This window comes from Zingiber officinale, chromosome 8A (assembly GCF_018446385.1).
Source record: "Zingiber officinale cultivar Zhangliang chromosome 8A, Zo_v1.1, whole genome shotgun sequence".
Lineage (NCBI taxonomy): Eukaryota > Viridiplantae > Streptophyta > Magnoliopsida > Zingiberales > Zingiberaceae > Zingiber > Zingiber officinale.
In genome coordinates, this window is record NC_056000.1 from 80991060 (window position 1) to 81002319 (window position 11260).

At 44.3% G+C, this 11260-nt stretch overlaps 1 pseudogene; it reads left to right on the forward strand.

Annotated features, from left to right (window-relative positions):
- Window positions 1-8520: 8520 nt before the first annotated feature.
- Window positions 8521-8592, forward strand: LOC122013174 (annotated as a pseudogene).
- The last annotated feature ends 2668 nt before the right edge of the window (window positions 8593-11260 follow it).

Sequence of the window (11260 nt, forward strand, 5' to 3'; positions counted from 1 at the left end):
CATCGTGCTCGAGTTTATAACTGTCGTTCAGTTGTTGACAGTTTACTCTTAGCTTAAGCTTGGGTTTATAGTTGCTACTTGGCTGTTTGATTATCCATTTTCAGGGTTTATAGTCGTTGCTCGACTGTCAAATTCCATTGTTCACGGGTTTAAAGCCGTTGCTCGGCTGTAATTCTCGCACGCTAGGATTTATAGTCGCTGCTTGGCTTTGGAATCCATAACAGGAGTTTATAGTCATCGCTCGACTTTAAGATCCAGAACAAGGGTTTATAGCCACCACTAAATTTTTTCTTTTCGTCGCCTCCCGATTTTATAGCCGTCGCTCGGCTATTGATTTCATGTTGACCCAGGGTTTATAGTCGCCGCTTGACTGTTAATTTCTATGAGGCTAGAGTTTATAATCGCCGCTCGGCTTTCATAATTTTCATAATGAGAGTTTATAGCCGCTGCTCGACTTTAATCATCACTGCTCAAGGGTTTATAGTCGCCGCTCGATTTTCGATTTACATTGTGCAAAGGTTTGAAGTCGTCACTTGGCTGTTATTCTCGCGCGCCAGGGTTTAGAGCCATAGCTCGGCTGTTATATTTTTCGGCTCAAGGTTTTATAGTCGACACTTGATTGTCGCATTTGCACTATACTCAGGTTTATAGTCGCTGCTTGACTTTTAACTTGGTCGATCGACGCAAGAGTCTGGGACACCTTGGTTTTTACCGATAGGGCTGGAGGTGGTTCGCGCTTCAAGGCTGCTCAAGATTTCACCCGTTCTCGTCTTGCAAATAGTAAGATCCCGAGCTGAGCTTCTGAATAACCTTGCATGGGTCTCCCCATGGCGTCTCTAATTTGGTGACATCGTCGACCGACTTCACTCTCTTCCACACTAGGTTACTGACCTAGAACGATCTCGGATCACCATCCGATTGTAGCTTTGCTTCATTCTCTACCGGTAAGCTGTTAGCCGGACAATGACCTTATCTCTAACTTCATCTATCAAGTCAAGCTCCATAAGCCACTGATCGTTATTTTCCTCGTCATAGAGCTGCAACTGGTCGGACTCTACCTCTACTTCGACCCGCATCACTGCCTCACCTCCATACACCAAGTGAAACAAGGTTATGCTGGTTGTTTCTCTGGCCATGGTGCAATAGGCCCACAGTGTGGTCGAGCTGCCTCTACTTCGACACTTGGGAGTTCATCAACCTAGCTGCCTCTAATGTGGTCGAGCTGAGTCCGAAGCCCTCTGAGGATCTCTTTGTTGGTGACCTCCACCTAGCCGTTACTCTATGGGTAGGCCACTAACGTGAAAACCTGCAAAATATCATAGCCCGCACACTACTCCCTGAGTCTTCGCCCTGCAAACTGTCTACCGTTGTCTGAGATGAACTTATGAGGGATGCTGAATCGACAAAAGATATTTTACCATATAAATTTGATAACCATGTGCTCGGTTATCTTGGCGAGCGGTTCGACCTCCATCCATTTTGAGAAATAATCGACTACCATCAATAAAAATCTTCTTTGCCCGGTCACCATGGGAAATGGTCCAACAATGATCATGCCCCACTGGTCGAACGGATAGGACACGGTGTATGCCTTCAGCTTTTCAGTAGGTTGGGGTAATATATTCTGATACTTTTGGCGAGACATGCGTATGCCTATCATCTAAGCGGCGTCGGCCTGCAATGTTAGTCAAAAATACTCGGCCAACAGGATCTTGCGCGCCAATGATCGACCGCCCAAATGACTATCATCTGATTCGATGCACTTGAGTAGCGGCCTTGAGAAAACCCTCTTGTATAAGTGACCTCCAATTAGGGTGAACCGACTGACCCTACTTTTTAATAACCGAGCTTCCTCTGAGCTATTTGGTGTGGCACTTGATCGGAGGAACTCGACTAGTGGCATCCTCCAATCACTTGGTATGCCCATTCCAACCGTCCTATTGATATGTGCCACCAGCAAAACCAACTCATCTGGCTTATCTACGATGACCGGTGTTACTCTTCTGTAAGTGCACGGATTCGTCATCAGCAATAAAAATATCGATCCCACAGGGACTGGCTATAAGCATTAGCAATCACTCACTTATGGTTAGCTAGACTACCAATGGTCTTGATCAAGCTAAGGGAAAAGAAAGGTCGAGGGAGAGAGTCGAGAGTTGCAAGGTCGAAATATTCATTTGGTGATGAGGAGTTCTAAGGGGTCGGTTTCGTCATGGTAGTATTGATGTGTCTCGATTTGTCTTACTCTCGCCGTCCTTATTCCTACTATTGTCGGATGCTAAGCGGATATTCTCAAGCGCCAGAATGGGGTAATGCCCTAAGAAGTTCTATCACGGTTTACCCCTGTCACTAGGGCACCTCGGCAAATCTTGAGGATATAACTCTAACTGGTAAATTAAGAATAGTGAGTAGAGCTAAGCCTGGTCTCTCGCTCCCTTGGGAAGAATCTGCCTTCCTCTCAAGGAGCTACCCTAGATGTCCGTGGACGGGTTATCCCTATCACTAGGGCCCCTCGGGTATACGATCTAGAGGTAATCCTCTACGAGGTTGACAAGTTCTTCACAATCAAAAGTAAGCAATTAGCAATTGAAACAAAGCATGAAAGTTCATCCAACAAGTATAAACACAATATGAGTTTTACATCAATCCGTACCACGACTACTCCCTAATCCCAGAACGAGAGATCTACTCCAAGAATGCTAGAGAAATATCCGAAAACATAATATAGACAAACATATAATTCTCAGCAAGTAAGAGGGAATATGCTTATCGGATGTCGAAGAGTGGCTTTCGGATCCAACTCTTTGCTTCTAGAGTCGATGTGGTGGTGGAAGTTCACTGAACGGCGGTCCAAAGTGACGTAGAATTGCTCCAAGATCTTTTTCTACCTGACGGCTCGCCTCCCCTCGACAAAAAGGGTTAAAACCCTTATATAGCCGTGCATGGTTGCACGACCGTTGCTGACTGGTCACTGTTTTGGTCGCACGCCCGTGCAGGGTTTCACAGTCGTGTGCTCTTCCTCTCCTGTCTGGCCACACGGCCGTGCAGAGTTGCACGGCTGTGTTATCTGGTTAGTTTCGGTGCATCAATACTCTCCGTTCAAGCTCTGAAAATCCTTCCTGCCAACATAAAATCAAACAAAGAGCAGATATACGAACAAAATAATAGATATGATGAATACAAGGTAAAAGGTGCGATCATGTGAAGAATATATGTGCATAAGTCAAGTGAATGTGCGCTAAAACATGCGTAGAAGATCATAATATTTGTGCACATCACACCCCCAGACTTGAACTTTTGCATGTTCTCAAGCAAAATGCTACAAACTATGTTCATGAAATCCTACAGTGTTTCATAATCCTCAGTGCATTCGCCTAACTCTATCAACTAGTTTCACTGATAAGCATGACTGTGGAGTAACCTAAGTATGGCCTAAACATAAGTCCTCTGTGCTCGGTGCGATAAGTAACTCAAGCTCTTCAAGTTTCCATTCGCTGTCCTAGTTAAGTCGTCATACAATTGAGTTCCTAATGTTCCCGGTGATAGACACTTACCTGCCACACACTTAGTTCGTTTTCCTTAAATTACACAAGGTCTCAAAGGGTACTTCTCAGAATCAAGAGAAACATAACATTCATTTCCCTAGTAACCTAACTCGGTCTCAAAGGGGTGAATTGTTAGTTTCCACTCACGACAACTGTTTTTTTATCCCTTATTATTATTATTTTTTATTTGTATTTTATTATTATTATTATTATTATTATTATTATTATTATTATTATTATTATTATTATTATTTTTATAGTGCTATAGAGGTGTAGCACGTATTACACATGTAATGCATATGTTGAGATTTAGATTTTTTCGAATGAACTTCCATGATCCGAGGTTATCCAGTAACCAAAATGTAAATAAGGAATCGCCATGGGAACACAAGTACTAAACAATTTGGATGAATCATAACTATTTCAAAAGTATGTTTACCATTCAAGCTTAAGTACTTAAGTGTAGTAAAAGTAAGTCCTTAAGGTTAGGCCAAAAACTTATACCAGACTCCGTACAATACTTAGCTTATTTCATGCTACTAAAGATAAAGAAAGGAGATACACTAAACATACTGACACAATCTGGACCACTCATGAACAAAGAAAATGCTGGACATTTTGCTATTGGATAAGTGGCCGAAAAAGTAGACGGTTGATGTTCTCAAATATGCCACATGTAAGAAAATGCAAATAATGTGCAAACAGAAACAAATAAAATGCAAATAGATAGAACTAACTAAATAGATAAAAGAAAGCAAATGAAATGTGCAAAAACAAAAGAAAGACTCTCAACTAGACTCAGGTTGTGCAACAACACCCCCCCCCCCCCCCCCCCCAGACTTAGACTTTTCATCGCCCCGATGAAATCAAAATGGCGGCGGGGGTGGGGGATAAGGAGGTCCTTGATGTGGCCCCGGGGGAAATCTAGGAAAACCAAGGATATGACCTATGTGCTGATGATATTGATACAAAGCGTCTACTTGGTGTCGAATGATATCCATATCATCCATGAAGTTCCTCATTCTCTCCTGGTCCACCTCATAATCTTGTACGAACCCCGTCACCTGACTATAGAAGTCTCTAGTGAACTAAAAATGATCTCACACCTCTCTAAATTGGTCGTCAGAAAACTTGAAGCTACCCTCCAACAACTGTTGTTGGCCATTGTGCTTCTCGTGAAGGGATTCTAAGGAGGTACGGAAGTCAGAAAAATCAAAACTAGAGGGTCCCGTGCTATAGGCAAAAGAGTGTCTGGGAGGTTCCGGATGTCTAGAAGGCTACGGGAAACCTGATGACGAGGGTTCTTGGTGGTATTCGGGTTCTTCTACTATAAAAGGTACATTCTCGGGGACTGGATCAGTGATCACCCAATTCGCAGGATTGCGAACTGAAGTGCGCTCGGGGTAAGGAAGGGGTAGAGGGAAACCACAAGCCCTAAGAAAGGAAAACTCATTCTCATCCCGACAAATCATCTTCATTGCAAGACAAGAATCGATGTCGATCTTGTCATTGTCATGAATAACTTCTAGTCCATCAAGCTCACAACCTAAATTATGTGCTATTGGAGTAATCAATCCACCAAACACAATTATCCCCGAAGATGCCCTAGCTGCCCTTACTAAGGTTTGCAGGAAATGAGACCCGAAATCAAAATCAACTTTCTTCAACATTGCCCAAAGAGAATAGAGTTCAATCTTTTTAATCGCCCCGTCACTATCTCCTCAACCAAAGATTGTTTTGCTCATTACTCAGTGCATGTATCTAAAGGTCGGGTTTTGCATGCGGGATGTCTTGGCTCTCAAGGGTTCATAAGGGTCATTCGATTCGGTTATCGACCTCCAAAATTCATTTCATCTAATCCCACTATCAAATCCTCGAGCACCTCCATTAGGTAAACCAAAACAATCATTAAAATCATTGACAATCCACCGAACTTCTTTGTTCATCATCCTAAAAGTTATGATCCCTATGTAGTACTCTTCAGATGAATATTTAACATCAAGCGAACTCAAAAATTCAAGGACTAGACGAGGGTAAGTCGGTGCATGACAGTACATTATATCGTTCCAATCTAAAGAGCTAATCATTCAATCAATATCATCCCTAATTCCTAGCATATCCATAGTGGCGGGATCCATATATTTTGTGCATTCAATTCTCCTAGCGACAAGGTTATCATATCTAACTTTTTGATCTTGATTTCTAAAAATAATATTAAATGTATTTTCGTTACCTTCGTCGCGTGCTACTATCTTCCCTTTGCCTTTTGATGATGAAGCTTTCTCTTTGCCTTTGTCACCTCCCGGTGCATCTCCTTCTCTAGATCCACTACTTCCTCGACGAAGTCTCTTCAAGATCTGCGATATGGCGAGCTTAGAATTCCGTGGAGATAAGCCCTTGAGGATAGGAGCAGAGGAGAGGAGGAGTAGAGGATTAGCTTCTTTTTCCAAAGTTTTGGCTTGGGAATGTGTTAGATCTAGATGTAGATCTAAGGAAAAGTGGACTCTAGAGGGAGAAATTAGGGTTAGATGAGGTGTATTGGGGAGGGGAAGGTTTTTGGGAGAGAGGAAGGTAGAGGCTAGGGTTTCTTGGAGGAGGTAGGCGGCGCCGCACGGGATGGGGCACGACCGTGTCTTATAGACACGACCGTGTCTTATAGACACGACCGGGTTAGATTAGATTGCACGGCCGCGCCGAATGGCACGGCCTCTTCTTTCCTCCCCTCGACCGAGCTCGCACGGCTGTGCCAAATGGCACGACCCAGGGCTTCCTCCTCTCTGGATTCTCTTGCACGACCGTGCCAAATGGCACGACCACTTTCCTTCTCTTCTCTGCACCAGCCACACGACCGTGCAAGGGTGCACGACCGGTGGCTTCTGCTTCTCTGCAAGCTCCGCACGGCCATGCAGGGTTGCACGACCACCTCCTTTAAGTGCGGGACGACTCGTCCTCTTGTTGTTTTGGCTCCTTTAATGCATCCACGCCCATGAAACACTCATGGCCAGCTTATGGAGATTATGCATATCCTGAAAATAAACATGAATTAAGTAATGCTACTCGACTGAATCTACTTAAGGAAATAAAAGGAAATAAAATGGACGACGAGACATTAATCAAAATGAAAAGAAAATCCTTGGGTTGTCTCCCAAGAAGTGCTTGTTTTAGGTCTATAGCTCGACCCCATTTCAGTCAATGTGGACTAAACCCATTGGAGGACGACTCTCCTTCTAGGGTTGATGCTCCAGCCTGCGCCTTCAGTTTCGCTCGTGCAGGACAGATGTATTTCTCACTTCTTGCTGGAGGGTAACACTCATAGAAACTGTACCCCTCCTTCTTTGTATGTGCTGATTTTGTGAGAATTTCCCTAGGAGAGGGGTTGCATATGGAAGAATTGGACAAATCAAATTCAATCTTTCCCTTACCGATCTCCAAGGACAACTTATGACTTTACATCGATGATGGCCCCAGTCGTGGCAAGGAATAGTCTTCCAAAGATGATCGGTATCTTGGGATCTTTTTCCATGTCCAAGATAATGAAGTATGTAGGAACTATGCATCCACCTACTTCAACTGGCACATCCTCCACTATTCCCATCGGGTATCTGCATGAATGGTCAGCTAGTTGCAGTGCCATCGTGGTCAATTTAATGTTCTAGAAACCGAGCTTCTTGCATAGAGAGTACGAGAGCAGGCTGACACTGGCTCCCAAGTCACAGAAAGCTCTTGGTATAAGTTCAGAACTAATTTTGCACGGTATGGAGAAACTTCCTGGGTCCTGAAGCTTGGGTGGAGGATTCGCCATAAGGAGGGTGCTGCAATTCTCTGTCAGTGCTATAATCTCGAAGTTGCCCTTCTACCTTCTATTGGATAAGATTTCTTTTAAAAATTTCGCAAACTTCGGCATCTGGTGCAGCGCATCTAACAATGGTACTTCAACGCAAATCTCTTTGACTTTTTTCAGAAACCGGTGGAACTCTTCATCCCTTTGGGATGCTATAAGATTATGAGGAAAAGGAATTGTGCGATTTTGTGGGGTAGTCTGAAGAGCTTCTTCAGTTTTTTTAGTAATCACTTCTCCATCCCTATTTTACGTCTGATTGGGCGTTAGGGGAGTGGGTTCCTTTTCTGAGTCAAGCTACATCTGAGTCATAATTTGGGGGTTTCCCACAGTACGTCCACTCCGCAACTCAATGCGATTGCAATGTTCCACCGGATTTAAATCTGGTTTTCCTGGGAATGTACCCTGTGCTCTTGAGACTGACTGAGCTATCTGGGCTATCTGGATGTCTTGCATCTTCTGGTTTTTTTTTAGTTCTCCAGCCTCCGAGTCAGTTGTTTGATCTCGCTCCTCATCTCCTTTTGCTCCGAGAGAGCTTCCTCAAGTATCTTTTTAATCCTAGACAGCTGTGTAGGTTGCTGCTATTGATGAGTCTGTTGTCCAGGTTGGTAGGTCTGGTGTGCTGGCCCTTGGTCCTGATTATTTCGGTATGAAAAGTTGGGGTGATTTCTTCATCCAGGGTTGTATGTGTTGGAGTATGGATTATTTTACCTCTGATTGTAGCCTGTTATTGCATCGCATTGCTCAAGATGGTTTATCTGTGCTTGCATTGGCCCAAGGGGGCAAGTGTCTTGAGCGTGGTCCGCACTTTCGCAGATATCGCAAGCACAAACTATTGCATTAGCTATGTTGCTACCCATGACTTCAAATTTCTTAGTCAGGGCGTCCAGCTTCGCAGACATGAGTGTGAATGCATCCACCTCGAATTTCCCTGACGCCTTCATCTGATTTCCTGAGAAAGCACCGCTAGATCTCTCAGATGCCCATTGATGGTGGTTTAGTGCCACATTCTCTATTATCTCTTCAGCTTCATCAAGGCTTTTGTTCATTAGTGCTTCTCCTGCCGCAGAATCCAATGATTCCTTCGTGTGATAATTTATTCCATTGTAGAAGGTGTGTAGAACCAGCCACTTCTCAATGCCATGATGGGGGCACTGTCTCTGCATGCTCTTGAACCGGTCCCAGGCTTCAAATAGGGATTTTGAGTCTATCTACTTGAAGCTGGCAATCAGGTTCCTCATGTGGGCAGTCTTGCTTGGGGGGTAGAACTTGTCTAAGAATTTCTACTCACATTGCTCCCAAGACGATATGTTATCTGCTGGTAAAGAATTCAACCACTGCTTGGCCTTGTCTTTTAGAGAAAATCCGAAAAGAAGCAGTCTCACCGATTCTAGAGGAACCTCATTCACCTTCATTATGCCATAGATTTCATAAAACAACTCTAGATGATGATTCGGGTCTTCGTGTGGTCCCCCTCCGAATTGATTTTGCAGGACCATGTGGATTACTTCGGGCTTGATCTCAAAGTTGTCAGCGTCGATGGGTGGTCGGGTGATACTTGATCGGACCCCTCGTGCACATGGTACCGCATAATCTTTCAGCAGTTTATTGGCCATTCCTGAGGGTTCTTTTGCTGCTTGGAAAGCTTTCAATAAATTCCTTCTCCTCAGAAAAGTCCTGTCAATCTCTGGATCAAATGGTAGCAGCTGTCCTTTAAAGGTTAGCTCTACGCATGCAGAAGAAAAGAGAACAAGATAGAAAATATGACAGCAAAAAAAAATGCAGTAAGGAAGAAGAGTGAAAATATTTTATTATTAGTAGACTTTTTTTAAGCAGAGAATAAAGAAAACAAAGCCTAGTCTAATCCTATATGACTTAGCTAGTGTTATGGACGCAGTCCCCGGCAACAACGCCAAAAACTTGTTACGCTTCTGCAAGTGTACGGATTCATCGTCAGTAATAAAATTATCAATCCCACAGGGACTGGCTATAAGTACTAGCAATCGCTCACTTATGGTTAGCTAGACTACCAATGGTCTTGATCAAGCTAAGGGAACAGAAAGGTCGAGGGAGAGAGTCGAGAGTCGAGAGTCGCAAGGTCGAAATATTCACTTGGTGATGAGGAGTTCTAGGGGGTCGGTTTCGTCGTGGTATTATTGATATGTCTCGGTTTGTCTTACTCTCGCTGTCCTTATTCCTGCTATTGCCGGAAGCTAAGCGGGTATTCTCAAGCGCCAGAATGGGGTAATGCCCTAAGAAGTCCTGTCACAGTTTAACCCTGTCACTAGGGCACCTCGGCAAATCTTGAGGGCATAACTCTAACCGGTAAATTAAGAATAGTGAGTAGAGCTAAGCCTGGTCTCTCGCTCCCTTGGGGAGAATCTGCTTTCCTCTCAAGGAGCTATCCTAGATGTCCGTGAACGGATTACCCCTGTCACTAGGGCCCCTCGGGTATACGATCTAGAGGTAATTCTTTACGAGGCTGACAAGTTCTTCACAATCAAAAGTAAGCAATTAGCAATTGAAACAAAGCATGAACGTTCATCCAACAAGTATAAACACAATACGAGTTTTACATCAATCCGTACCACGACTACTCCCTAATCCCAGAACGAGAGATCTACTCCAAGAATGCTAGAGAAATATCCAAAAATATAGTATAGATAAACATATAAATCTCAGCAAGTAAGAGGGAATATGCTTATCGGATGTCGAAGAGTAGCCTTCGGATCCAACTCTCTGCTTCTGGAGTCGATGTGGTGGTGGAAGTTCACTGAACGGCGGTCTAAAGCGGTGTAGAGTTGCTCCAAGATCTTTTTCTCCCTGATGGCTCGCCTCCCCTCGACAAAAAGGGTTAAAACCCTTATATAGCCTTAGGGTTTGGCCGCGGCGGCACGACCGTATAAGGGTGGCACGGTTGTGCCCTTCTCTCGTTCTGTGCGTGGCTGCACGGTCGTGCAGGGTCGCACGGCCGTGTAGCCCCAGGGCTCTGTCTCCTGGGGCACGACCGTGCAGGGGTGCACGACCGTGCAAATCTCCTTCTCTGCCTGGGGTGGCACGGCTGTGCAGGGTTGCCTGCACGACCATGTGCTGATTGTCACTATTTTGGCCGCACGGTTGTGCAGGGTTGCACAGTCGTGTGCTCTTCCTCTCCTGTCTGGCGACACGGGCGTGCAGGGTTGCACGACCGTGTTGTCTGGTTGGTTTCAATGCATCAATACTCTCTGTTCAAGCTCCGAAAATCTTTCTTGTCAACATAAAACCAAACAAAGAGCAGATATCCAAACAAAATAATAGATATGATGAATACAAGATAAAAGATGTGATCATGTGAAGAATATATGTGCATAAGTCAAGTGAATGTGCGCTAAAACATACGTAGAAGATCATAATATTTGCGCACATCAACCGGATATAAAAAACTTGCTAACTTGGTTAACTCATCAGCATATTGGTTGTCCGTCCTGGGTACTTTCTGTATGATCACCTCTTGGAAAGCTGCTTTCAATTTCTCGAAAGCTTCAATATACAACTTATGTCGGTCGTTATTTATTTCAAACACTCCTGATAGTTGCCGAGTCGCTAGCTAGCTAAGAATCCGAGTGGATGAGAACTTTTGTGGATCCCACATGTCAGGCTGTTTGTAGGCCAGCTATCAAGGCATCATATTCTGCCTTGTTGTTCCTGGCCTTACAGTCCAGTCGCACAGACAGTTCCATTCTATCCATGTGCGATGATATTAATAGGATACCTATTCCATTGTCTTGCGGTTGGACGAGCCATCCATATATATCTTTTAAGTCGCGTCCGACTCGATCTTCTATACCTCAGTGATGAAATCTGCCAAGGCTTGAGCCTTGATCGTCATTCAGGCTTG